This window comes from Vulpes lagopus, chromosome 10 (assembly GCF_018345385.1).
Source record: "Vulpes lagopus strain Blue_001 chromosome 10, ASM1834538v1, whole genome shotgun sequence".
In the NCBI taxonomy this organism is placed as follows: Eukaryota; Metazoa; Chordata; class Mammalia; order Carnivora; family Canidae; genus Vulpes; species Vulpes lagopus.
Window position 1 is genome coordinate 10,502,427 of NC_054833.1, and position 26,334 is coordinate 10,528,760.

Consider the following 26,334-nt stretch of genomic DNA (forward strand, 5'->3'; position numbering starts at 1 on the left):
GAGAGAGAGAGAGGGGTGGAGGAAAGACTTGCAAGAAAGAACACTTGGCTCCCAGGTAAGAGGACCTGGTTCCGGCCCGGGAGCATTTGACTTGCCAGGACCTTGGGGAGAAAAATGAGGGCGCTTCACAATCCTGTGCTTCCCACTGAAATATTTAGGGAGTAAATGGCATTTCTGGGATTTCCTTGAAGGTCTAGACACACGATGAGTTGATCATTATTGGTGCTGGGTAATGACTGTCTGGTGCTCTGTTGCAAGTCCTCTGGGCATGTTTGAAATTTTCCATGAAACAGTTAAGAGAAAATTTTGTGCTCCTGAAATGTATACCTTTGATGCTTTCTATCTTCTCTTCTACTGGATGCTATTGTTTAGCTCACTTATTGCTCCCATAACAACAGACTCACTCCCATGAAAGCAAGCAAGCCCTCTCCGTTGGTGTGATCCTAACATATGTCCTATTAGAGACTTTCTGACGCCTTCCCCATTTAAAAAAAAAAAAAATTTAACAGATAATACGATGGCTGCGCTTTCATAATAAATTCAAAAGCTGCTCTCTTTTCCTCACCAGTTTGAATTGTAAAAAAAAAAAAAAACAGTACAAAAGATTAGAGTACTTTAAAATAAATTTCGGCTAATTATACATACAACTGCATTCACTAAATGTGAATATTTTCGGGGCTTTCTTTGCTACCGAGTGCCACCTGCTCGTGATTTAAATGGGCACAAATTTAGTTCCATTAAACAAAATACAGCAACTCTTCTCCTATAGCACCAACTTCGTTAGGTGCTATTTTGGAAGTGGGAAAAGGATTCTAGTGTTCTTTGTTAGCGCCGGGCCTGTGTCGACCATGCCGCAGGGTTGATTACTTGAATATTTTGCAACCTTGCTTTATGAATTCCATCAGGCAAATCGTTTGTGATGAAGCGGTTTGTGTGTTCCAAGGATCCTTATGAACGGAGGTGGCATTTGGATGGTGCTTTCAGCAGTTACCAGGCCCCTGAATTGAGGAAGAGAATCCATGCCTTGGCTTTTGCAGCTCATTAAGGAGACTTTTTTACAATCTAGTGCCAAAAAAAAAAAAAAAAAGCGAAGAAGAAAAAAAGAAATCCACCCTCAAAATGTTATATTCTTGGTCCATATTTTGGTCACTGTAGAAGCTTCTGGGCTCTACCTGGCTATTTGAAAATCGTAGGGTTGTTGAAGAGGAATCTATTCATCTCCTTTTCATCTGGACCATTCAGGATCTCTGTACCTCCGGAGAGGGTGTCTCTTTGGGGTTCGCGTTCGCTGAAGCAGCTTTCACATCCAAAAGGAATGATCAAACTCTTTGCCAAGAAGGGCTTCTAGGAGGGCCTCATCTGCTCCGTTTGGAAGGTTAAAAAAATATAATTCCTAAAGCTGAAGTGCACGTTTGCCCTGCTTGCAGAAGAACGATTTCCTTCCAGGGACTTCTTTGTCTCCAGATATCTGGACCTGAAGTCCTTGATGTGGTTTTGGCTGCAGCCATCTATCAAGAAAGGAGGAAGGAGCTGCTTATCTGTCCTGCAAGTTCTTATTTTTCCTCATCTCTGCTTCTCCCTCCCCACACACACCCCTGCCCTACATTCCTTTCCATGTTGCCCTTTCAAAAACTCCTCCCCTCCCTTAGAAAAGCTAAAAATAATGGTAATGCTTTCCAGTGATCTTCCCTCATTAGTATCTCAGATGCAGGCTGCAGGCAAAAAGGAAACCCTCCATCATCGTCCCTGCTCAGAACTGTGAGCTTACAGATTGTGGCTCACCCCAAGATTTTCTAATGAAAATCTCATCTTAGATTCTCACTCTCGCTTGAGTCCCCTTCTTTGAACAGGAGTTAGCATCATCACAGGCTTTAGAAAGAGACCTGCCATCTCTAGGCACCCTGAGCCCCCAGATGGCTCCCCTCCGGGGCAGGTCCATAGACTCAGAGAAGCCAGGACATCCTTGCACCCTCTGGCTGTGCTTCAGGGGAGCCTCAGGCCATTGTGGCCACACTCCAGATTTTAAACCCTCAACTGTTATTTATTAAAGATCGCAGACCCATTCTTGTGTTCCCAGGGGGGGTGCTGACCTGCAGACCAGGGCCCAGAGGAAATGGGGAAGCCTGGAGGTGGAGTCGTCCATGCAGAGTCCCCGGTTGTGTGCGATCATGCGCCGCAACTTGGCTGGCCTGCCTGGACAGCTGGCTCCGGTTACTGTGGGAACAATGCAAGGAAGGCCCTTGTCACATTCCTCTGGGGTCGGAGGCACAATCTTTCTAACACTCTTAGTCCCTGCTGGTATCCCCTTAGGGAAAGACAAGGAGCATGGAAGCAGAGGCTTAGAGAACACGGATGACTAGTAGAAATCCATTAACACGCTCCCTTGCTTTCAAAACCGAGGCCCTGGGATCCCTCGATGGCTCAGTGGTTGAGCGTCGGCCTTCGGCCCGGGGCGTGATCCTGGAATCTCAGGATCGAGTGCCACATCCGGCTCCCTGCATGAAGCCTGCTTTTCCCTCTGTCTGTGTCTCTGCCTCTCTCTCTCTCTCGTGTGTGTCTCTCATGAATAAATAAATAAAATCTAAAAACAAAACAAAACAAAAACTGAGGCCCAGAGAAGTCCTGTGACTTGCTCAGGCCTCGTGGTCCAATACCCTCATATTTCTCTGAGCATCTTGACTATTTCAGGCCCATTGTGAAAAGGGATTATTGATAGAGACACTGTATTTTGTTGTTTTCATGTGCTGTCATTGAGTTGGGGCTCTGGGGTGACAACCTTTATTACTTTGTTTCAAGTTCTTGAAGTGACCCCAGAACAAGACAAGTCTAGTCAGCATCCCCAGTAACCCTGTGGGATGGCGTTGGCATCTAGCCCTAGACCCAGAAGTTAGGGTTCAATTTTATTTTATTTATTTTTTTTAAGATTTTATTTTTTACTTATTCATGAGAGACACAGATTGAGAGAGAGAGAGGCAAGGGGGGAAGCAGGCTCCATGCAGGGAGCCCGAAGTGGGACTCGATCCCGGGTCTCCAGGATCAGGCCCTGGGTAGAAGGCAGTGCTAAACCTCTGAGCCACTCGGGTTGCCCAGGGTTCAATTTTAAGGACCCATCCTTAACTTGAGCATGAAGCTCCGAAAGCACTGGAGTAGTGATGCTCGAAACCATCTACATTCCTCCGAGCTCCGACCGTGCTTAGACTTCCTTTAGAAAGGAGCTGAAATAATAATGGTGAAGACACATGAAAACAGAATAACTGGGTAAAATTTGTCACATATGCCCTCGTTCAAGGCACAGTTAGGAGTTCAATTTAGAGGTAATTGGTCATTCTTTTTCTCTAGGATGCCTTCCTGCAAGGCGTCTCATGCGAACCTTCCGTTAGCATATGTGCGAGCTGATAAAGGAATTTCATATAAGACTCTTGCTATTTTAAAAATACACACTGATGTGGGAGGATCATGTCCTGTCCCCCAACGAAAAGAATTAGAAACAATACTTCTGAATGTACACTTCTAGACGATGATACCAATTTTCCTTTTACAGGAAAAGGCACCAGAAATTTCTTCTCAGGAAAAGCAGTGCCCATGTGACATGCTGCTTCCCCTACACAATGAGGTGGTGGCCACGGTGGGAAGCGACAAGCAGAAACCGCTGTGGCCCTGGGTGCTTTGCCCGTTATCCATTTTCTGGACTCTGTGTCCTGTCAAGCCCAGAGATCATTTGTGGACAGCCATAGTTTAATGCCTCCCTTTCTATTAAAAAAAAAAAAAATTGTTCTTTATTTCCAAGCAAACTTTTCCAGGTCCAGACACATGATTGTCTTCTTTAAAAGGCTGTAGTCTTTTGTCTGCTAGTGAGTTATATTTGGCTGCTGTGAAGGCGCTTGGGCTCACCTCCAACAGGACTTACCAGGGGCTCCTGCGGTATTTGGGAGGGTTGAGGGCTACCATATTTTTCCTCCACCAAGAGCCCCCCCACTGTGAGATACCAAAGACTGAGGCTTGTTTGCTGAGCCCTGGGATGAGCCATGGAAGGATCCAGCCTGGGGAGGGAGAGCAGAAGAAAACGCTGTGCATCTCTCACCGTGATCATTTCTCTTTCCCCTTACCAAAGCACAGTGCTCTCTGCTATTTGAAGAGAGCAATTTAGATTTATATTAAGGGATGAATAAATATGATGCAATGATGAAATCTCATCTGGAGTGAATGCAAATCGGGTATGCTAATGATCGAGCGGCTGTGTCTCACATTCCAGCAGAAGCAGGGAGTCCGTTGGAGGCCTGGGTGCCTCTCCTGTCACTTCTCCCATTCACCCATTACCCGGTCCGGAGCAATGTGGGCAGCAGAGAAAGGGTTGTCTTGTTCTGGTATCTTTCAATGTTGCCCTTTGCGTCAGAGGACCTTAAAACACTTGACAAACCTTTGGGTGATTCTGTTTTTTTTTTTCCTAGAGGGCCTTCAGAGATTATTCTACGCAGATGCCCAGATGAATCCAGGACCTGAGCATCTTGCCATATTGCATCATTTGACATTACAAGAGAGTCCTTTTGTTCCTCCTGCAGTTCACATCCTACTTTGGCTCCCTATCAGTTCTGGGTGCCCAGGGGCTGGAGGTCAGAAGTCCCTAGTTGGAGCTATGCCGTGGTGAACCCAGAGCTAAGTCATCGTGTGTTGGTAGGATACGTCTTCCCTGTCTGTTGAACCAGGAGGGTAGACTGCAGTCTCAGAGGTCCCTGCTGGCTCTGACAATCTGTGATGCCCCTGGGGCTCTCTGCTTGCTGAGATTCGGGGCGACAGGTTCACCCACAGTCCTGTTCTTGCAAAACTGCTCCCTCTCCCTGACCAACTTGGCCACCACCGTGGAGTCCAGGTTGCCATTTTGAAGAATCCCCGATCGGATCCAAGGTCCTAAAGAGCAGCTGGCAAGGCCTCTGAGCACACTTTGCCGTCTTCTGCTCTGACTGGTGATGACAAAGTAGGTCATAAGAGGTGCCCCCTTTCCAGGTATCTGTAGGGGAAACCCCCCGGGGCAGAAGAAAGGAACAGATACAGAACCACTACAAAGAAGGAAACAAAAAAGAAATGCATGAGAAAGGAGGCCGAGAATGAGTGTCTCTGAGCCCCACCCCTACCAAGAGGAAGAAGAATTGGATCCCTGATGGTTAGGAGGGAGAGAGAAGGCTATACTATAGTTCCTGCCCCTGGAGTAGGAGGCCAAGGGACCCCCAAATGGTTGGTTGTCCTCTACTGGGGTTCCGGGGTCTATGGACAGAGTCCCATCTGCCCCTGTGCTTTGCTCCGTGCCCAAGTTCTGGTTGCACCCACTGTGTGGTGCCACAGTGGTTCTCCACCTGCTTTCCGTGGATCCTGCAGGGAGATGTGGGGTGGTGGTGGGCTGGACCCAGCCCGTCTCTAGCAGAGCAGCTCCTCCTTTAACTCTGTTCTATTTCGAGCACATGTAGAAAGATTGTGTATTCTTAAAAACATCTCACAGCTTTGAAAAATTTAAAAACCTCTGGTAAGCAGCGTGACCCTAGGCAAGTCCTTTGCTTTTCCTGAACTTCATTTCCCTTGTTGGAAGCCAAGGTTCACCGTACATCCTCAGTCTATGGCACAGAGTGATTTAAGGATTTTTTCGAGTCAAGTACTCATTCCTTCATCCCACAAACATATGTCGGACCGCTCTCCTCTGGAAGGCTCTGATGGTACAGAAGTTTTTAAGTCAATTCGTGGGATGGTTATGCCAAAAAGAGGGGAGAGCATATGCAAAAAAACACAGAGGTGACTTCTTACTGCGGTTGCTGGTGTTGCTGTTAACCAGAGTTCAGTGCAGTGACTCTGCAGCCTAACTGCCTGGGTTTGAATCCCAGCTCCGGCCACCTACCCGTGTGATGTCAGGCACCTTACTTCCTTTCCTCGCGCCTTACTGTTCCCATCTGTACAATGGGAAGAAGAAGAAGAAGAATAGAATCTATTTATTGCAGCAGGTTGTTGAGAGAGCTCCATGGGTTAACATTTGTAAATTAAAAAAAAGAACAGTGATTAGTACGTCGTTAGCACTCTCCAGTGTCTGTTATTGTTGCTGTTCTCGATCATTCCACCAATGCACTGTGACATTGGCGCTGTAGGGCAGGTTCTGATGGTGGCACCAGATGTGCTGTGTCTTGGTCCTCAGCATCGGAGCCCCCAGCAATGATGCTTCCATTTTTGTCTTCCCTCCTGCCCTGTGAGTCCCCAGAAGACTCATCCTGTGTTCAAGAGGGAAGGTGGGAGAAGTGTCATGTCAATGAGAGAGTGCAAACAGTGCTGTTTCTGTTGTGCGGATTCTCTCTTTCTCTCTCTCTGTCTTTTTCCCTGCTTTTGAGGTTAGATTGCTGCTTCTCTCAGACCAAACAAAGGCTCTGCTTCGCAGAAAGGATCTTCCCGTGTTCCACGTGTCATCTGCCTTTAAGGGTGCAATTTGTGTCTGATGTATGCAGGGTGCTCCCCGGAGGAGGCTTTGTTGGTGATGTGTACAGGCCTCTGTATCGATCGGTGACATAACGGTGCTATAGTGGGCGAATGAGGTAATTCTCATCGTGTTATTCAAGTCGGCGACCTTGAGGCCCATCCGATGACTAAGCCACATAGGTGGATCCCTGGTTACAGAATGTCCTTGTTTAAAGGTAAATCGGTGTGAGGGTGACTGATAGTTTTAAAGAAATGACTGCAAGAGGATTGCTTGCCCCTTAGTGAGAGGCAGTCTATATTAATAAGCCCCGAGGCCACCAGGCCTGGTGACACGATCAGGGCTGATTTTCAAGAGTTCCTTTATCTGTGCTCCTCTCTTATCTCTTCTCATTAGATTCCAATTCTCTGTTAAACTGCCCTGGCAGCGTGTGATAGTGTCAGTGTGAAGTTCAGAGCAAAATACTTGGGCCTCTGAGCTAGGTGGCCGGTTTCCTTCTTCTTTCCCTTTTTACAAGTTCAACCGGAGGGTGGGATGGAGCTGAAAAGGAAAAGATGTTTAATACTACAAGAAAAGAGAGGAAGTAAGCGCAATGATAAAAATCTGCATGTGAAAAACCCTTATTTGAAAAAGGAGAAGTGGACTGCACAGTTAACCATACATTTAATCTGGATAAACACGTTAGTCTTGCAAGTAAGAGTTTCTGTCTGCTAACATCGCCGCTGTGGGTGACCGGGCCTCATGACACAGGAATATGTGCAGGTCTTAAATGAGCAGGTTTTGGATGGTCGGGCAGGTGAAGGGCAGTTTGGGAATGGGGTGGATGGGGTTCATTACTTTGGAATCATTAGTAATGATGAATTGTTTTGGCGTTTGTCTATAATAGCAAATGCTTGTGTATGTATATACAGTACGTACTTTGTGCCAGTACCCTTGCGAGTGCTTTCTTTTCTTTTCTTTTTTTTTTTTACATATTAACCCTTTAATCTTTACCACGATCGTTCTGTAAATTGTGTGTCTGAGAACAGTGAGCTTAAGCAATAGGTCCAGCATCTTCAGCCCAGAGTTGGTGCCCTGACCACCTACCTATGCCTTTTTACTGTCATGGGGAATCAGGGTCTTGGAGATGACAGAGAAACAGGGAATTACTGTCCTCGATGGGCATGTGTCTTGTGCAGGTCTAAGGAATTTAACGATTCCCAAGGGTTTTCACCAAATGTACTCATCTGGCAAGTTGCCGGGAAGCTCACCATGGTCAAGTTGGGAGGCTGTGGTACAGACTCTGCACATTACTCCTGAGAAGACTCTTTCTCCCAGGCATGTCTATTTTTGGCCTGGATCCTGGCTCTGTTCTGATTAGTGTGTATTTCCAATCCATGGCTCCTCTTGCATGGGAGCCCTTGTCAGAGGGTAAGGAGAGAGCCAGCTCTGGCCCATGGTGGCATCACCTGTCAGGACAGAAACACTTGTTTTCTATGGCTGTTGGGGAGGCTGTTGATTTGCAGAGTAGGATGGCAGGATAGCCCTCTAGATGGCTTTTTTTTTTTTTTTTTTAAGATTTTACTTATTTATTCATGAGACACATACAGAGAGAGGCAGAGACAGAGGCAGAGGGAGAAGCAGGCTCCCTGCAGGGAGCCTGCTGCAGGACTTGATCCTAGGCCCCCAAGATCAATACCTGAGCCGAAAGGAGACATTGAACCAATGAGCCATCCAGGTGTCCCTGGACGGCTTTAATATTTGCCGGTGCTGATGAATTTGTCAAGCATCTAACTTCAGGACAGTGCACCCCTAAAATGCTCCAGGATGAGATTAAAAAAAAGATTTTTATTTATTTATTCATGACAGACACATACACACACACACACAGAGAGAGAGAGAGAGATGCAGGGACACAGGCAGAGGGAGAAGCAGGCTCCATGCAGGGAACCTGACGTGGAACTTGATCCTGGGTCTCCAGGATCACACCCCGGCTGAAGGCGGCACTAAACCGCTGGGCCACTGGACTGCCTCAGAATGAGATTTTTAATTCTTACAAAACATATAACAGTCTGATACTGAAATCAGAAGAGACACTTTTTTTTTCTAAATCATTTAATTAACATCTATTTCAGGAAAAACTTCTTGTTAAGCAAACAAAAAATGGCCCTACAGGAGCTGAGGCCAAGTAGAAATTGAAGGAGAGTGGTAAATGAGCAAGTTCATGAAAATTATCAAAGAAATAAATATATTTTAACTGTGCCATGTAACTGAGATGTTTATTGACTGGAGCAATAATGATGTATTTTTGATCTGTGATAAGTACAACTGTTGAAATCCATCCAAGGCGCCAAAGTGATTGGAAGGTCCATGTGGAGTATAAGGCTCTGCAGAGCCTAAAGCTCATATTATATACAAGATTTGCTAATTAATAAACATGGGCCTCAGGTCTGTTACTTAACAGCCTAATTGTCACACATTAGCTGGCAAAACTGCTGTCTTTGTGGGATGTTTGGAGGAAGTTTTTAGGGGAAAGATGTTAAAAGGAAAAATCAGGAAACTAATTTTTAAAAAGTGTGATGCCAGAAAATAATCAGATCTCTATATATTTGGGTGCAATAAACAGCTCCTGAGGAACCTTTTCATGATGGCCATGCACAGTCGTTCACGAGAGACTTTTAAAACATCTGTACTTTTTAAGCACAATTTTAAACATAAAAGAGAAGTTGAAAGAGACATACAGTTAATATACCTATATACTCACCTTATTTATTTTATTTTTATTTTTTTAAGATTTTATTTACTTATTCATGAGAGACAGAGAGAGAGAGAGAGAGGCAGAGGGAGAAGCAGGCTCCATGCAGGGAGCTCGACGTGGGACTCGATCCCAGGTCTCCAGGATCACACCCCGGGCTAAAGGCGACGCTAAACCACTGAGCCACTGCGGCTGCCCTCACTAACATTATTTAAACTCCTTTGTGCCTCAGTGTTTCTATCCGTACAAGGGGAATAATAGAATCTAGCTCATTGGCTTGATGGGAAGGCTGAGTTAATATTTGTAAAGTCATTGGCATGAACTGTGTACTCTACGATGTTTATTATTGTTATGGTTATTGACGATTTCAACACTGTGTGGTGAAACTGGCGCTGTAGAGCAAGTCCTTTTTTTTTTTTTTTTAATTTTATTTATTAATGACACAGAGTCACAGGCAGAGGGAGAAGCAGGCTCCTTGTGAGGAGCCTGATGGGGGACTCAATCCCAGAACCCCAGGATCATGACCTGAGCTAAAGGCAGACGCTCAACCCCTGAGCCACCCAGGTGCCCCTGTAGGGCAGGTTCTTCACGAAGGTGTCAGGTGTGTTGTTTTTGGTCCTCAGCATTGAAGTGCCTTGTAATTCAGATTCTGGTTGTGCCACTTGCTAGCCGTGTGTCACCCTGAGTAACCCACCCGAACTGCCTCTCCTTCATTTTTCTCACCAGGACCGGGAATAATAGCCTTGCTGCTTGGTTTTCATGGGTTGTTGTGAGGACTAATGAAGTTCAAACTTGTAAAAGTCTTGGAACAATTCAATGTGAGTTTCCACTTGAATCCCACCAGTTACGGACTGTTGTCTTGGGCAAAATAGATCTCTATTGTGTCCATCTGTAAAATGGGCATGAAGCCATTTCACAGCATTGTGGGGATAAAGCAAAATAACATAGATAAGTCACTTAACAGAGTGGCAGAATTTAGTACTAGTAGTAGTTGTAGTGGTAACTAAAGTCCCTACTTCACTGACATTTCTTTGGCTTTCACCTGGCATCCCTTTTCTCTCTCTGGATCCCTTTAGGAAACCGCATCATATAAGCCAGCACGTCTCCTTCAGCTCCTCTGCACATGACGGTTTCTCTGACTTGTTTTTGATGCCCTTGACACGTCTGAGGAGTGCTGATCAGTCTTGTGGAATGTCCCTCCATTGGGGTTTTTCCTATGTTTTTGTTATGATTAGAAGAACTCCAGTGGAGGGACATGCTACAGGATGACTGATGAGTATTGCTCAAAGTTGGGAGATTGCCATTTGTCTCACGTACTGTCCGGATCGAGGGCGCACGCTGTTGCTGTGACTTCCCTTGGCTATCTCACTTGATCGCCGGGCTGGGGTGGTGTTTGTCAGGTTGTCGACACTTTACAGTTACTCCTTTCACACGCCCCCATCTTCGGAAAGAACCCTCATCTAAGGAGTGGGGAGCTGTGTCCGCCTCCCTGCGGCCTAAGTATCTACACAGATTATTCAGAATTCTTTTTTTTTATTCAGAATTCTTGTACATGGGAGATCGATCTGTTCTTCCCCCACTTACCTATTTATAGTCATTTCTTGATGTCTGTGTGAACTCGTGGGTATTTATTTTGTACTTTTGATTATAATCCAGTGCATTGCTATTTTTTTTAAAGATTTTATTTTATGTATTTATTCATGAGAGACCCAGAGAGAGAGGCAGAGACACAGGCAGAGGGAGAAGCAGGCTCCCTCGGGGGAGCCCAATGTGGGATTCAATCCCGGGACCCCAGGATCACAACTTGAGCCACCAGGCATCCCGAGTACATTGCTGTTTACATTGTTATACAAGTACTTCCAGTTTGGGCCACTGGCAGTGCTTTCAAGAATATTAGGGGTATCGTCTCCTGTTGTCCCTCTGATCTGCTCCCCCATCGTTGTGTCTTTGTTAGTGAGCATTTCCTTCGTGCTCCTCTCGACTCTCCCTTGCCCCCGTCTTGGAATCGGGCCATTTCTCCAAGTAGCCCTGACTCCTTTTCTTGAGGAATGGTGTTAGGGACCTAGTTCTGGGCACAGGGCGGATGCAGGAATTTGATGCCCAACAAATATTAGTTCCCACCCTGCTTTTGTGGGAGTTTGGCGCGCACAGGCGTGAGCAGCTGGCGAGCGAACTCACTGGAGCTGCCTGGACAGAAGTCAGCCCCACCAGTCAAGCCAGTTCAGGCCGGGTCAGACTCTGCCCTATGCTTAGCGCTGTGAGAACTTCCCTGCCCCCATGGAGCCCGGCCCTCTGGAATCCCAAGAGAGGTCAGTAGACTATATAGGGGTGCTGTAGAAATTCAGCATAGAGAAGAGCTAGCAATAGAGCAGTCGGAGAAGGCTTTTTTTTTTTTTTTTAAGGTTTTATTTATTTTTTTCATGAGAGACACAGAGAGAGGCAGAGACACAGGCAGAGGGAGAAGCAGGCTCCCTGTGGGGATTCGGTCCCAGAACCCTGGGATCACTGCCTGAGCCAAAGGCAGACGCTCAACCACTGAGCCACCCAGGAGCCCCGGAGAAGGCTTTTTACATGACATTGGACTCGAGTGTGGTTTACTCCTGATGACGAGACTAAAAAATAAAAATAAAAAAATACGATGTGGTAGTGGGAACAGATACCTTCTGGTGGATAGGAAGAGGCCTGATTACCGATTGACTTTCACTTCGGGGGATTATCTTAGGTATGAATCAGAGGGGTCCAGTTGCTTGATCTTGGTGGGATGAGGGAGATGGGTTTTGGCCAGTGGTGGGTTGCAGCCAGCTTGCACCGGCTCTCACAAGCCAACTGTTCAATTTTGAGGAATTTTGAGAGCAGGTTGGCATGATTGCTAGCTTGAAATCGGCCATGGTGGGAATGTTTATACTAGAGACATCTGCAAACACTACAAATCAGGACTCCTCTCTCCCCTCCAGCTAGTCATTGAACATTTTTCTGCACGCTGCTGGCTTTAGCTGTCTAAAAGTGTGGTATAAACTCTTCCCCTGAATTTCCTTTTTTCCTCTAGCAGTTTTTTTTTTTCATATACACGTTTTTGTTCAATACTGTGAATTCTCTGACAAAAGCTGTCAAAAATGGTTATAATAGATGTATGTGCCCTCCAATGAAAACTACACTTTCTTATATGTTGATTAAAATTCTGATAGCCAGGGCAGCCCGGGTGGCTCAGCGGTTTAGCACAGCCCTCGGCCCAGGCCATGATCCTGGAGACCTGGGATCGAGTCCTACATCAGGCTCCCTACATGGAGCCTGCTTCTCCCTCTGCCTGTGTCTCTGCCTCTCTCTCTCTCTCTCTCTCTCTGTGTGTGTTTCTCATGAAAAAATAAATAAAACCTTTAAAAAATATAAAATAAAATTCTGATAGCCAGAAAACATTGCAGTCAACTGGGATATATGGACACTCTGATGACCATCCTGGTTAACTGAGTTGGAAATGGCACAACCTTCTGCCTCGTTGGTGTCATGCGGGAAGACCTGTCATCACCTACAGGTAATCACCAATGTCATATATCAGCTGTGCAGTCTTCAAACTGTTCTCCTCTCGTAAGGCTGGGCTGGCTTGGAGGTATCTTCCCTATTTCTTAACAAAAATAAATGACAAGCGGTGGTATCCTTTGCCTGCAGCTGAGAAACCATGACTCCGCATCATTCTGCTTGTCGTCGGTAATGCAGCCCTAGATTAGCTTGACTTTTGCAAGGATGATACCTGAGTAATCCACGGAATAATGCTAAAGAAAGACAGTTTTCATGAGGTCACCTCTTAGGTATGCTGTATGGTATGAAGGGTTATGCAGAATTAGATTCAGAGGAGCTTACATTTCACGCTAGTCAACTAATGGTGGTCACGTGTGTGTGACCAAAGAGAGCAAGGTTAGGGAGAGAGAGACTTACTCTTACTTAGAAATGGTGAGTTTTTCACCATGATCCTAAAAGATAGAGTCACTGCCTTAATTATAGGGATTTCCTTTACTTTTCCTTGTGCCTTCTATCGGGTAGGTAAACTTCCCTAACTTTTATTCCTACCTATAATTGACTTTCCTCCTGAACCACTGTCAAATGGAATCTTGGGGGAAATAGCACTCAGAGAGAATATTGCAGGCTTCCTGGCCATGTCACCAATCTGTGCAGAGTTCACTCTGAGTCTTACTCTCTTTTAGTCCAAATGATTCCTAGATGTGAAGGCTCTCAGATTTTAACCGATTTCCTAGAACCCTCCATTTCCTTAACTGCCTCCCATAAATCAGCCATCTCAAGCAAGAGTGACTTGGATGGTGTTGGGATATCCTGGTCCAAATAGATCACTTGAAAAGCTCCCACAGAGAGCAAGTGTTCACAAAGCTGTTTTTTTTTTTTTTAATTGTGGGAAAATGTATGTAACACAGAAGTTACTATTTCTTTAAGGTTTTATTTCTATATTTTGAGAAAGAGAAAGAGAGAGAGAGTACAAATGGAAGTTAGAAGCAGATGGAGAGGGCAGCCCTGGTGGCTTAGCGGTTTAACGCTGCCTTCAGCCCAGGGCGTGATCCTGGAGACCCGGGATCGAGTCCCACGTCAGGCTCCCTGCACGGAGCCTGTTTCTCCCTCTGCCTGTGTCTCTGCCTCTCTCTCTCTCTCTCTCTCTCTCTCTCTCTGTGTGTGTGTGTGTGTGTGTTTGTGTGTCTCTCTAATAAATAAATAAAATCTTAAAAAAAAAAAAAAGAAGAAGAAGATAGAGAGGGAGAAGCAGGCTCCTCGCTGAGCAGGGAGCCCTACATGGGGCTTGACCCCAGGACCCGGGGATCACAACCTGAACCAAAGGCTAAAGCTTAACTGACTGAACTCCCCTCGGCACTCCTAGAATTTACTATTTTTAAGTATCCAGCTCACTGACATTAAGTACATTCACATGGTGGTGCAACCATCACCACCATCCATCTCCAGAAATGTTTTACATCCTCTCAAACTGAAACCCCATTCTCATGAAGCACTAACTCCCCATACCCCCTCCCCCTAGCCTCTGGCAGCCACTTTCTCTCTCTGTGGATTTTCCTCCTCTGTACCCCCAAAGAGGTGGACTCATGCAGTATTTGTCTTTTTGTGACTGGCTTACTTCACTTAGCAAATGTCCTCAGGGCTCTGTTTGCCGCAGCATGTACCTGAGCTTGCGTCCTCTTTAAGGCTGAATAATATTCCATCGTGTCCATCTACCATATTTCGTTTAGTCACCCTTGAGTTACGTCTTCCACCTTTTGGGTTTTGTGCGGAGTGCCACTGGGGACCTGGGTGAACGCAGACGTATGTTGAACTCCCTGCTTTCACTTCTTTGGGGTATATACCCAGAAGTGGAATTGCTGGACCATATAATCATTTTACATTTCAGTTTTTGAAGGATCACCACGCTGTTCTTCCGCAGCAGCCGCATACCATTGTGCATTCCCACCAGCAGGCGTGAGGGTGGCAATGGTTCCATGTCCTGGCCAACATAGTGTGTCATTTTCTGTTCTCATTGTTTTGCATTTGCCGTTGTTTGTAAATAGCCAAATAGCCATCCTCTTGGGTGTGAACCATCTCACTGTGGCTTTGATTTGCATTCTGCTCACAATGAGTGAGGTTGAGCAACTTTTGAAGTGCCTGTTGGCCATTTGTGTATCTTCTTCGGAAGGATGTCAATTCAAGACCTTTGCCCAGTTTTTAGTCAGGTGGTTTGTTTCTTGTGGTTGCACTGGTGTCCTCTTGATTCTGGGCAGTGCGCTACTTTAAGAAGCCACAGAATGTTTGTCTGGTGTTCTGTGGGGCTGCCTGTCCTCTTTGCACATACGTAATGCAGAGATGAATGCACAGAGACTTGCCACTCTGTAAAACTCTGTGTCGGAAGGAAAGATCTGCCCTTGCTGTTGTGGGGGAGGTTTAATGGACACTGCAAAACTAAGTCACTCCCTGCTTTTGGATATTACCATCTTAACTCTGTACTAATGTTAACCTTAAAAATAAAACTTTAACGGGCACCTGGGTGGAGTGTCAGTGGTTGAGCGTCTGCCTTTGGCTCAGGTCATGATCCCGAGGTCCTGGGATCGAGTCCTCCATTGGGCTCCCCGCAGGGAGCCTGCTTCTCCCTCTGCTTGTGTCTCTGTCTCTCTCTCTGTATCTCTCATGAATAAGTACATAAAGTCTTTAAAAAAAAACAAAGCCTTGCAGTTATCTCTCAGCAAAAATGGGTTTATTCAGGAATAGCAAAGAACCGCTGTTTGGGACATGGAAGCTACAGCAAAACACAGGCAAGTCCAACAAACAAAGAAGAGGAATGTTATTTTATGGAAAAGGAGGAATTTGAAAGGAGTTGTTTGGAGAGAAAATCTGTTGGAGAAGAGCAAGAGTTCAGGGTGATGACCGTTTCTCAACTGGCTTGAGTTGCAGGGGTGGTGGAATTATAGAATTTGCGATGTACATCTTTCCCTGTTGGGACCTATAACTGATGATTCTTTTCTGCTGAAGAGTCTTGCCTAGGGGTCTATAATTGGCAATTTTCCTATGATTGATGTTGAGTGGTGCAGCTCCCCTTTCCTGCCTCCCCTTTTAGTCTCCCAAGTCCACTCTAATGAGGTTTCCTTTATTAATTTTCACAGAAACAAAAATATAATCTGTTTTGGGGAAAAGCAGGAAGCAGAGATTATATCTTACCATTTCCCAGTATAATGATATTCTGGACCAGGGGTGGACAGACTCTGGCCTGTGGGCCAAATCCCCCACCCCCACCTGTTTTGGAAAATAAAGTTTTATTGGAACGCAGCCATGCGCATTGCGATTAGCACTGTCTGTGGCTTCCGTGGTGCTACAGTGGCGGAGCTGGGTGCCTGTGATGGAGATCATCAGGCCCACAAAGCCTAAAACGTTTGCTATCTGGCCCCTTTCCTGAAAAAGTTTGCCAGCCCTTGGCTGTTGTAGATATTTAAAAGGTACCCTTTTTAAAACTCTTATATATAATCTAACAATGTTCACTGCCGACTGTTCGCTCTACAGTGAGCACTTTGAGAACTATAAAGCTCACATAGATGCGAGTATGATAGCTTTTAAGTAGTTATTGAACTCCAGCTTTGCGACCAAAATTGTGTCCTCTAGGCCTTTGTTATTTGATGGGGGCAGTAGCTTTTGCATCTAGCACCACCTGTGCTGGCCAGATGTGAGAGAGACGTGTCTGGCACAGGCTGCACATTTAAAGCCCTACTCCCTAACTCTGGCCTTTCCCCTGTGCTATTTCCTGTTGATACCGAACTTCGGTGAAGTAGCTGTGCTCTTTAACGGCAGTGAGAGGAGTTGTACTGCAGGGGCATGGCCCGAAAGTGTGGAGCATAAAAAACTTGCTGCCTTTTACCCTAAAAATAGCATCCTGCTTCTCTTACTCCTCCCTCCGAGTCAGAGATGCAGCTTTGCCAAGGCAGTGATTGCCAATTTTGGAATTCTGAGTTACCGTCGGTTTGCTGATTTTGTTTCGCCTTCTGTTTAGCCTTTTGGCCGTTCATACAATAAATTTATGCTGCCTGCTTGAAGGATTGTTGAGGTTTATGGACATTGCCTTTGAAAAGTCTACGTGGTGTATTTTGGCAATTCAAAACTTATTAAACATAAGTTAAACATTATTCAAGAATATTAAACATATATTACCTTATTTCATTATAGATAACACCCTTTGAGACCATTGGAAATCCTACACACACACACTCACAGATACCGAGAAATCATCAAACCAGGAGTGACATCTACCTGAAGAGATTTTCTTACACAGAGCATAGAGCACTCATTTTATATCATCCAAATAGGATCCCAATCATGGATGAACCTGCTTACATTTTGCCGCAGGTATAATATTTATCTAAAGGCAAAATAGAGTCATTGTCCCATTTCATGACTCTCACTGCCCCAACTGAGATGTGCCAGTGAAGTGCTAGGCATTGGTCGTAGTAGTGCTGATATATTGAAAATTTTATGGTCCTTTTACTTTATTTTTGGAGAAGGAAAGTTGACCTCTTTTTTCCCTCGATAATCTAATAATCAGTATTTCTCTTCCAGATCTGGTACTCTAACCTCCAGTGATTTTAATTACTCTCCTTGGAAACCACTCTCCAGATACTATCTCCCTCTTCAGTTACAGACTTTGCTGTTGAGGTTAGATCTCTTGGGATGGTCTTTTTGTAGATGATTTAATTCAGTCGATATGAGGGCAGTATTTTTTTAATATTTATATATATTTTTTACTCCCTAAGAACAGTTCTCTACTAAATTTTTGTATGTGTTTACCATTATCTTTCCAATTTGAAGACAAGTTTTGGAATTCAGATCCTGCTCTTTGAAGTACTAGTAGTGACTTCTCAGAACAACTTGGGGTCATTCATGCTTTCAGTAAGCATGCCTTCTTATTTACGGTCCAATGAGAATTCATTCATTTCTGCATATTTTGAATGTCTGCCATATACGCTGGGCACTGGGCTAGGGGTTGGGAAGACAGAAATAAATGATGTCAATTCCAGGCTCTCAGAGCTGGGCTGCGATCGGGGAATGTGTACCCACAAAAATGTACAACGGAAGACGGAAAGTGCTCCTTGTAGAAGTATGTATGACATGCGATATTAAGTCTGGGGAATTTGTAAAGTTACTTTAAATCTTTAAATTGAGTTAGACTGTGGATAAATTTATCAGATGAGAAACACATAGATATTATTTTTTTACTCTGAAGTAATAAATGGAAAAACTGAATGAAATAAAAGGCATCTTTTGTAACCGATGATCCCCAGCAAGGCCAATGCTCTTGCATCCTTATTGTTCCTGCACATTCTTTGTGTTTGGGTCATTAACATTGCGTTGAGGTCAGATCAGAGTGTGTTCCATCTGCCACGCTTTGATAAGTAAAGTAAAATGCTGATGGAGATCATTTAAGATCGTCTCTATGCTGTTGATTGCATGCTTGTGGCTCATAATCAGAATGATGCAAAGTAATTGTTAGACCAACTTGCCAAGGCTACATTTTGTGTCGTTGCAACTGTCAGCACTTTAATCCTGCTGTTCTGCTGGAGAATGCTTGCCTAGCACCTGTTGGACAATTTAATGCCATGCTCGCCCCGGAATGTCCTGGATAACTTTTGTTCGGGCATCCTTGCTTGCTACTCCATACAACAACCTGCAAAGGGAGTATCTGCTTATTTGGTGAAAGCAAGTGCTCTTTTTTTGTGCATTTGACAGAATGCTATGTATTGCAGCTTTCTTATAAAAATCCATATGCAGGGTGCCAGGGCGCTCATCTCTTTTCTCTTTGGCTGTGAAACCCAGTCAAACCTCACTTTGAATTTTTGCTTTATCAGTTACTGGTTATGCAACTTCGGTCAGGTTGCTTGTCTTGAACCTTGTTTTCCTCTTATGAGCAATGAGGCTAATATGTCTTATTTTACAGAGAGTTTGTGAGGAGAAGAGATGACAGATGAAATCTTGTTGCCACACAATAGCCACTCAGTACAGGCTAGTAGCTAATATTAAGGAATCCAGTGCGGTTACCCAGGATGATACTACACGATTATACAATGATAAGGCAAAAATTTCCCAAGTCAGTAGTCCAAAAACTGTAAGTGTGGAATATATGGTGTCATCACAGTTTTCCTGGCCAGGTCATATCTTGGCTGGGCACACCATTGGACAGAGATGCTAGGATTTAAACCACAATTTTCCATGGCTCTACAGGTCTGCTATAAAGAATGTGTACTAGGCCAACCCATGTGCACTGTCAGAAGATACGAAGGACCCTTCAAAAGCAAATTTACTTATTTATTTTTTTATACAGAATGTGTACTAGGCCAACCCATGTGCACTGTCAGAAGATACGAAGGACCCTTCAAAAGCAAATTTAAAGAGAGAGGTGCATCATTTGGCTTTGCATAGAAGAGACATTGCATAGCACGCTCCACAGCCTGCCCATCTGGTTCTTTCTCATGGAGGAAGCATGGACCACCAGAAGAGTTTTAAGCAAAGCAAAATGTCCTTTCCTATAAGAAGTTCAGTGTCGGATCTAGGGACAGCTCCCTCACTCCTGAATTGTACCATCAGAGGAGATCTGTGAAGAGTAGCCCAGTTCGGTTTCTGTGACATATGATCCCTGGTGTGAGTTGTTGAGATATTTCTCTGATTCTACCCAGTGCTAACATTTAAGGTCTGTGTTCTTACCTCCTAATGCTGACTATTCCACGTGGGCCAAAGAGAGCAGCAGAAGTCTCTTCCAAGAGACTGAGTGACTCCTCAGACTGTCACTTCCCCTGAAACTTGAATCCCCTGGGCAAGGGGTCAATTTTCAGGGAACTTTTGTTGGAAGGTAGCATGCGAAGGGGTTATCACCTGTCCTTTCGCTGTTTCAGAAATCAAACTTTTAACATTTCTCTCCATTGTTTCTCCACTTTTGGTCCCTATGGGATTTTCCAGTCAGTAGCTGATATGGCATTTCTCTGACGCCACAGTTAAGTCCTACCTTTCTCTGCTGCTCCCTGCTTGTCCAAGCAGTGTTGGTAATACTTAGAAAGGGTTAATTACATTCCTAACTGGAGGAGGAGTTAGCCCCACACTCTTTGCAGGTTGTGGGGATACGTTCACTCCCTTAGCCTCCCTCCCCCCCGCCCCAAAGTGGTATTTTCCAGAAATGTTGCTAGTCAGTCACATTTTGAGGTATGGCACGATTTTCTCAATCGAGGATAAGGTTGTGTCGTGCAACTCAAGCAAAACTGTATCACATATGTGTTAGCAAATCAACCATTCCCTTCGAGAAGGGAACTAGATTAGAAATACTGAGGCTGCACAAACATTCTACCTCTTATGTTTTCTAATATGGCAAATCCCGATTTTTTTTTTTTAGGTTTTTTAAAGTTTGTGTAATGCAATGATAATTTTTAAAATTGCTCAAGACTCTACAATTTTCAGTTTACCTTTCTATCATTAGGTAACTTTGTTCCGTGATCACACTGAACACAGGACACTCCTGTAACTTCACACTTAGGACTTCATAGCTCGAGTGTTGGCATCTCTAGCTACCATTAGCCCTAGGCTTTAATATGTTGTCCTCTTCCAGTATATTGGAAGCTCAGTGAATATTGTCATTTGTGATACTGCCTGTGGTGTTAATGCCAGTTTGTATTCTAAGGGACACCCACACAAACCAATAGTTTTTTTTTTGTTGTTGTTGTTAGGATTTCTGATATTTATTTCACTTTGCCTTCTTCAGTCTTGACAAAAATGTAAAAGAAAACCATGTGCTATCATGTGGTCATTTCTCAAAAACCTGGGGCATGTGGTAGACTCTGTAAATTCAACAACTGTTTATTTAGTGGTTCATTCTTTCAATGAAGGAGTCTTGTAGTTCTTTAAGAATTAGGACAGAGGGGATCCCTGGGTGGCGCAGTGGTTTGGCGCCTGCCTTTGGCCCAGGGCGCGATCCTGGAGACCCGGGATTAAATCCCATATCGGGCTCCCGGTGCATGGAGCCTGTTTCTCCCTCTGCCTGTGTCTCTGCCTCTCTCTCTCTCTCTCTCTGTGACTATCACAAATAAAAATTAAAAAAAAAAAAAGAATTAGGACAGAGGAGCACCTGGCTGGCTCATTCAGTAGAGCATGTGACTGTTGACCTTGGGGTTGTGAGTTCCAACCCCATGTTGGGTGTAGAGATGACTTAAAAAATAAAGTCTTTAAAAGAAAAGAATGATGATGGAGATGGATTTACTGATATTAAAAGAGGTTTGTAATATAACAAATAAGATATTATCAGACTGCAAAGCAGTATGAATTACATACAATATGTAACATCATTGTATATCACAAATAAATTATATGTATGTATGCAATTTTATTTATATAAGTACACGTATAATAATAAACTCTGTGTACCTGACTGTAGGAGAGAAACTAGAGCCATATACACCAAAATGTTCATAGGGATTATTGGTGGGGTTTGCTGACTTGTCTTTTTTGGATGGCTTCCTCATGTATATCATCTAATTGTTCACAGTAGATGTTTTGCTGTGCTCTCATTTGACTCATCTGCTTTTGAGGGGTTAGGGAAAAAGAGAAGACAATACAGGTACTCACAATCTCACAAGTTATGAAATTATAAAAATCTCTCCTGTGTATTCTGGATTCATGCAGACCTAGAAACATGTTGTGCCACATGGCATGAGAGCTTATTCTTTCCCCAAGTCTCTCCTATGGGTCAAGCACCTGAAATAAGAATGTGAAACTGATACGACGTGGGTATTCGTGTCGCCATTGAGGAAAGCGCTTTGAGAGTTTATATCTTGAGTGCCACCACTGGATGTGCACCTGAGCTGAGATGCAGACTCGGGTCTGAAATTAGCATTTCTGATCTTTGTGGTTCTTACTGTAGACATCTTGCTGCCGTTAGGATGAAAAGGTTAATGTCTGTGCACAGATTATAAAGTGTTGCTTTAAAAAGAAGGTGCTCAGAGACTGTACCAGCATGTACCGTCTTTTGCTCCTGTGTTGTTACCCTGTAAGTGTTTTCAGTGAGACTGTGAACTTCTCAGGAGGCAGAACCACATCAAGTGGTCTTCTTACAGCCCGCGTAGACTTAATCCCGAATGCTCTGGGATCATGTGAAATTTGCCAGTCTCTGGAGCTATACCAGCTCCGCCTCACATCCCCTCCTAAACCTGCAAAGGCGTCTTTAAAACAGTCTCTGGAAATTTTTAAAAACTTGGATCTTGAGCTGAGTTCCTTCTGTGATGTAGATTACACAATCTGTTGCTGTCACCCCCTTATCTCTCTTTGTCTTTCAGGCTTCCGCTTCCAACATTCACATCATCTCTGTTCTTTCCCACACTTGATCCCAAACACCGTGGCTCCTCATGAGATTACTCAGTCGGCGTGATATGTGGCCCCTGGTGCCTCTCTGCCAAGTCCACATTCCCCTATGAGCCCTATTACAGATCCCTGTGAGGTCACTGACCTCAGCAGGGTGTGCGTGGAGTTGTAGGTGTACCATTTTGGGGTGGGGAACGTGAGGAAAGGGCACAGGGCAGTCATGGGGTACGCTGGTTACTTACTAAGGCATCCTCACATGGGGCTGCAGACGCATTTTGAAAGATCCACCTGGTAAATGATTTCCCAGACCCGGCTATATACCCTCCTTTGTCATAAGGTTCTTGTATTTTGTAATCAAGGAATCATGCACAGGGTTACTTTCTACATATTAAATGTTCAAAGCTCTGTTTTCAAAATTCATGCAGTTGGCCAAGCAATTGCAAGTCTAACCATCCATCAGACATGTACTGTGTACCTACTAAGTGCCAAAGTGGCCGGGAGCTGGGATTGTTTATAATCGCTAGGCCTGCCTTCCTGTGCTGACCTGAAGTATAGATTTCACGTTGTTTATTTAAAAATCTCTTTCTCTTCCAGTTTTCCAAAGAAATTAGTCCTTCTTCTGGGTGAAAAGAAACCAGTCTGCTGTTTTCATAGGGTGAGTGATCCTTGGACTCTTCTATTTTTTTTACGTTATCTTTTATGTCTTTTATATATATCATTTCATATAAAATATATGTATTTTCACATCAATATTTTATCCATTTCTTGTGATGCTTCAAGAAAAGTGCTTAATAGCTTGCATTCTCAAGTAGCTTTCTCCCACTTGGAACCAAAATGTTCTTTCTACCCATCACATCTCTTCCTTCAGAAGGGAAGGTTTCTCTCTTATATTTTTCTGCTGTTTCTTTTTGCTATACACACGTTTTTGCCTCTGATGAATTATTACTGTTGTTGCTCATACCTTGTCCAGCTTGCAGGGAGGATGAGACAGAAAGTTTCTCTTTTTCTTCAGTGACTGATGCACAGAAATATAGCCATGGGCAAGGAGAAACCATCCGTTTTGCTCCTGTGACACACTGTCTCGTGAATATCATGACAGAGTAATAGGATGTGAGCACTAGATGGGACTTTAGAGCCCATCTGGCAAAGCCCCTCTGTATGGATGGGGCAGCTGAGGCCCAGAGGGCCTCGTATCACCTGTCTGGGGGTTTCTCTGACAGCAGCGGAGCTGGGATGCTGAGAGGCACTGGACTCCCAGACACGCGGTGGTCTTCCCTGCTCCCCCCACCCTGCGCAGAGCTGTCTTTTGAGTCCCATTTCTTTCTCAGGATGCAGAGCTGTAGATGATTTGACCTGATAACATCCCTCCACGGCATGCATCAGAGTGATGCTGTTTAACTAGTTAACTTTCCAGTAATCCTACTTGGCTACTACCAGGAGGGGTGGGTGGAGTGGATGGACCCAGAACACTTCCGTTACAGACCTCCTCTAAGAGAGCATATTTTCCTTTGCGCTTCCCAAACCACTGCATTTGCCAAGTGCCGTGTCACATGCCCAGACAGGGTGGTGCATCTGTTTTGCAGCTAGAAGCCATGCCGCACCTGCAGGTGTGTACTGGCCAGCTGCAGACCCACACGCCCCCACTCGGGACTGTGTGCACCTGCAGAGTCACGCCTAACAGCTTCCGTATGATGCAGTACAAATTTGACCTGCCGTCACAGAGGGTTACAGAGAAGCATTTCTTCATTAAAAAAAAAATGTACTGCTTCTTACATGAGAGTGCGTTTGTAGAGCATGAAGGAGGGAAGTGTGAGAGTCTGATCGTCCGCTGGAATCCTAGAAGGTGGGCTTATCTGCGGTTTTTGTCAAGGATGCCTGTGCTAGAGCTGGCTCTGGATCATGTTCATTTAGTTTGGCGAGCTAAGTGCACTCATTTCCAAAACATTTCATATCACCTGGGGCTGGTCTAAGTATGGTATTGAGAGCCTGTGTCTATTATTTTATCCCACTTGTCAACTTAGTGTATTTTTTTTAAAGATTTTATTTATTTATTCATCAGAGACACACACAGAGAGAGGCAAAGACATAGGCAGAGGGAGAAGCAGGCTCCCTGCGGGAGATCACTCCGTGAACCAAAGGCCGATGCTCAACCACTGAGCCACCCAGGAGCCCATGGATTGCTAAGTCACCGGCGGTCGGCTGCTTCCTACTCTGATACAGACCCTCCCCTCCCCAAATGCGTGGTGTGCATGAATGTGTGTTTGGGTGAGCTTTGGGGTTTCCCTTTACTCATCTTATCCAAGAAAAGCCCAAGACATTTATTCCCAGAGCACACCACAGTACGATGTGGGACGTGAGCTCTCCTGCTCTCTGGAGAAGCTCAGCGCCTCTGGAATCAGGAGATTGATAAAGACTAAAAGGACAATTTAGGGCCTCTGCAAGGAGGGAAGGGCCAGATCTCACGTCCTGCTTCGTCCTGTTCACTTAGTAAAGAAGAAACTGCTAGAGAGGCCTGAAGCAAGAGAAGTAAAGTCCGGGCCACCTGGATGTGTGCCAGCCACTCGGGGTGACTTTGGTTCCGGCTGGGGTCATGAGTAGTTTGAAGTTGACAGTCAGGAGGCAGCAAGTCATGACCTCCACGTATTCCAGACTGTTTGCTTTTACCAGTTGCAGGGACACTATACACAAACTGAAGCCATGCATTTCTTTCTCTCTCTCCCTTATTTTTTAAAAAAGATTTTATGTATTTATTTGAGGGAGAGTGAGCACAAGCACGGGGAGAGGCAGAGGGAGAAGGAGACTCCCCACTGAGCAGGGAGCCCAGTGTGGGGCTCGATCCCAGGACCCTGGGATCATGACCTGAGCTGAAGGCAGATGCTTAACTGACTGAGCCACCCAGGTGCCCAGGCCACGCGTTTCTTACTGAAAAAGCATCTCAGAGGCTGCTCCCCAAACTTGGGGTTCGTACCGTGTAGGCCCACATGCCACATGTATGAACGCCTCATAAAACCTGAGTCGCTAGGCTCCATTTCATGGACCGCGGGGGGCTGCAGCCTGGAACAATACTGCTGTTGTTTCTGAGCTAGAACAGCGCTCCCTCCATGGTATCCCTTTAAGGGAAATCTAGGGAAATGCTCTTGCCAGTGATGTGATTTTCTTTGCTAGAGGCCAAGTCGCAATGGCATGTATTGGTTCCATAGCAACATGTCTACGCAGCCAGAAAAAATATAATGACTGTGGCAGCCGGTGTATCCCGGGCAGGACTCGCACAGCCCAGATGCCCCTTTCATTTCTTCCTCCTCCTGGCCGGCCTTACGCCTCCTTCAGAGGGTGAGGACTTTGTAATTGTTACTCACCGTCCCTGCTCTGAACACTGGCTTCCTGTGCCCTTCAGGCTCGGGGCCTGGCAATGTGTGCAGTACAATTCTGCAGGCCCGATCGTGCCAGCAAAGCTGGCAGGCCCTGCCTGGCTCCGCAGAGGAGAGTCGGTGCAGAGCCTGCGCTTCTCATCATCCCGGTGGCAAAGTCAGGATGGCACGGCGGGCAGAGCACTTCCTGTGCGTTGCGGTGGGTGGCGTTTGATGTCCTTCTCAGATTTAGGAGACACTCAGCCACGGTAGGATGCGATCCCGGGGTGCCAGGCACAGGAGGACTGTGCAAAGAGATGCGGGACGCGTGGCTTCTTTTCTAGGAGCTTCTACCAGAAGTGCGGTTTCTGGTGCCAGTTTCTCCAGCGTGTGTAGTTGGGATTTTTAACATTTCTCTGATGTTCTCCTGTCTATAAACTCCTCCACGAATCCATTGTAATCACTCTTGATTTCAACAGATGTTCCCTCCCCTCGACTCCTGGAGCATTTTTAAAAAATCTTTGCCGTCTATTTGACATGTGTCTTGTGTTTCCTTTTTTGATCCATAATGCTTTGGGGGCTCTGAGCAGTCTTTCTAGATAAGAGGGTAAGGCATTCAAGGTCAGGGACCATGTATCTTATTCTTTGTCTTGTCTTTTTTTTTTTAAAATCTCCCTCATGGGGATCCCTGGGTGGCGCAGCGGTTTGGCGCCTGCCTTTGGCCCAGGGCGCGATCCCGGAGACCCGGGATCGAATCCCACATCAGGCTCCCGGTGCATGGAGCCTGCTTCTCCCTCTGCCTGTGTCTCTGCCTCTCTCCCTCTCTCTCTGTGTGACTATCATAAATAAAGAAAAATTAAAAAAAATAAAAAAAATAAAAAAAAATAAATCTCCCTCATGCTCAGCGCTGAGTCCCGTAGATAGTAACCAGGCCATTAATATTTCTTGCC

The 26,334-nt window shown here is 45.2% G+C and overlaps 1 protein-coding gene across 5 annotated transcripts in view; it reads left to right on the forward strand.

Moving 5' to 3' along the window:
• Positions 1–26,334, forward strand: part of ATXN1 (ataxin 1) — a 406,270-nt gene that overhangs the window by 192,498 nt on the left and 187,438 nt on the right. For all 5 annotated transcript variants that reach the window (XR_005990381.1, XM_041772102.1, XM_041772098.1 and 2 more), the window contains one exon: positions 22,632–22,692. The gene's annotated coding sequence lies outside the window, so the exon portion shown is untranslated. The remainder of the gene's footprint in view (positions 1–22,631; positions 22,693–26,334) is intronic.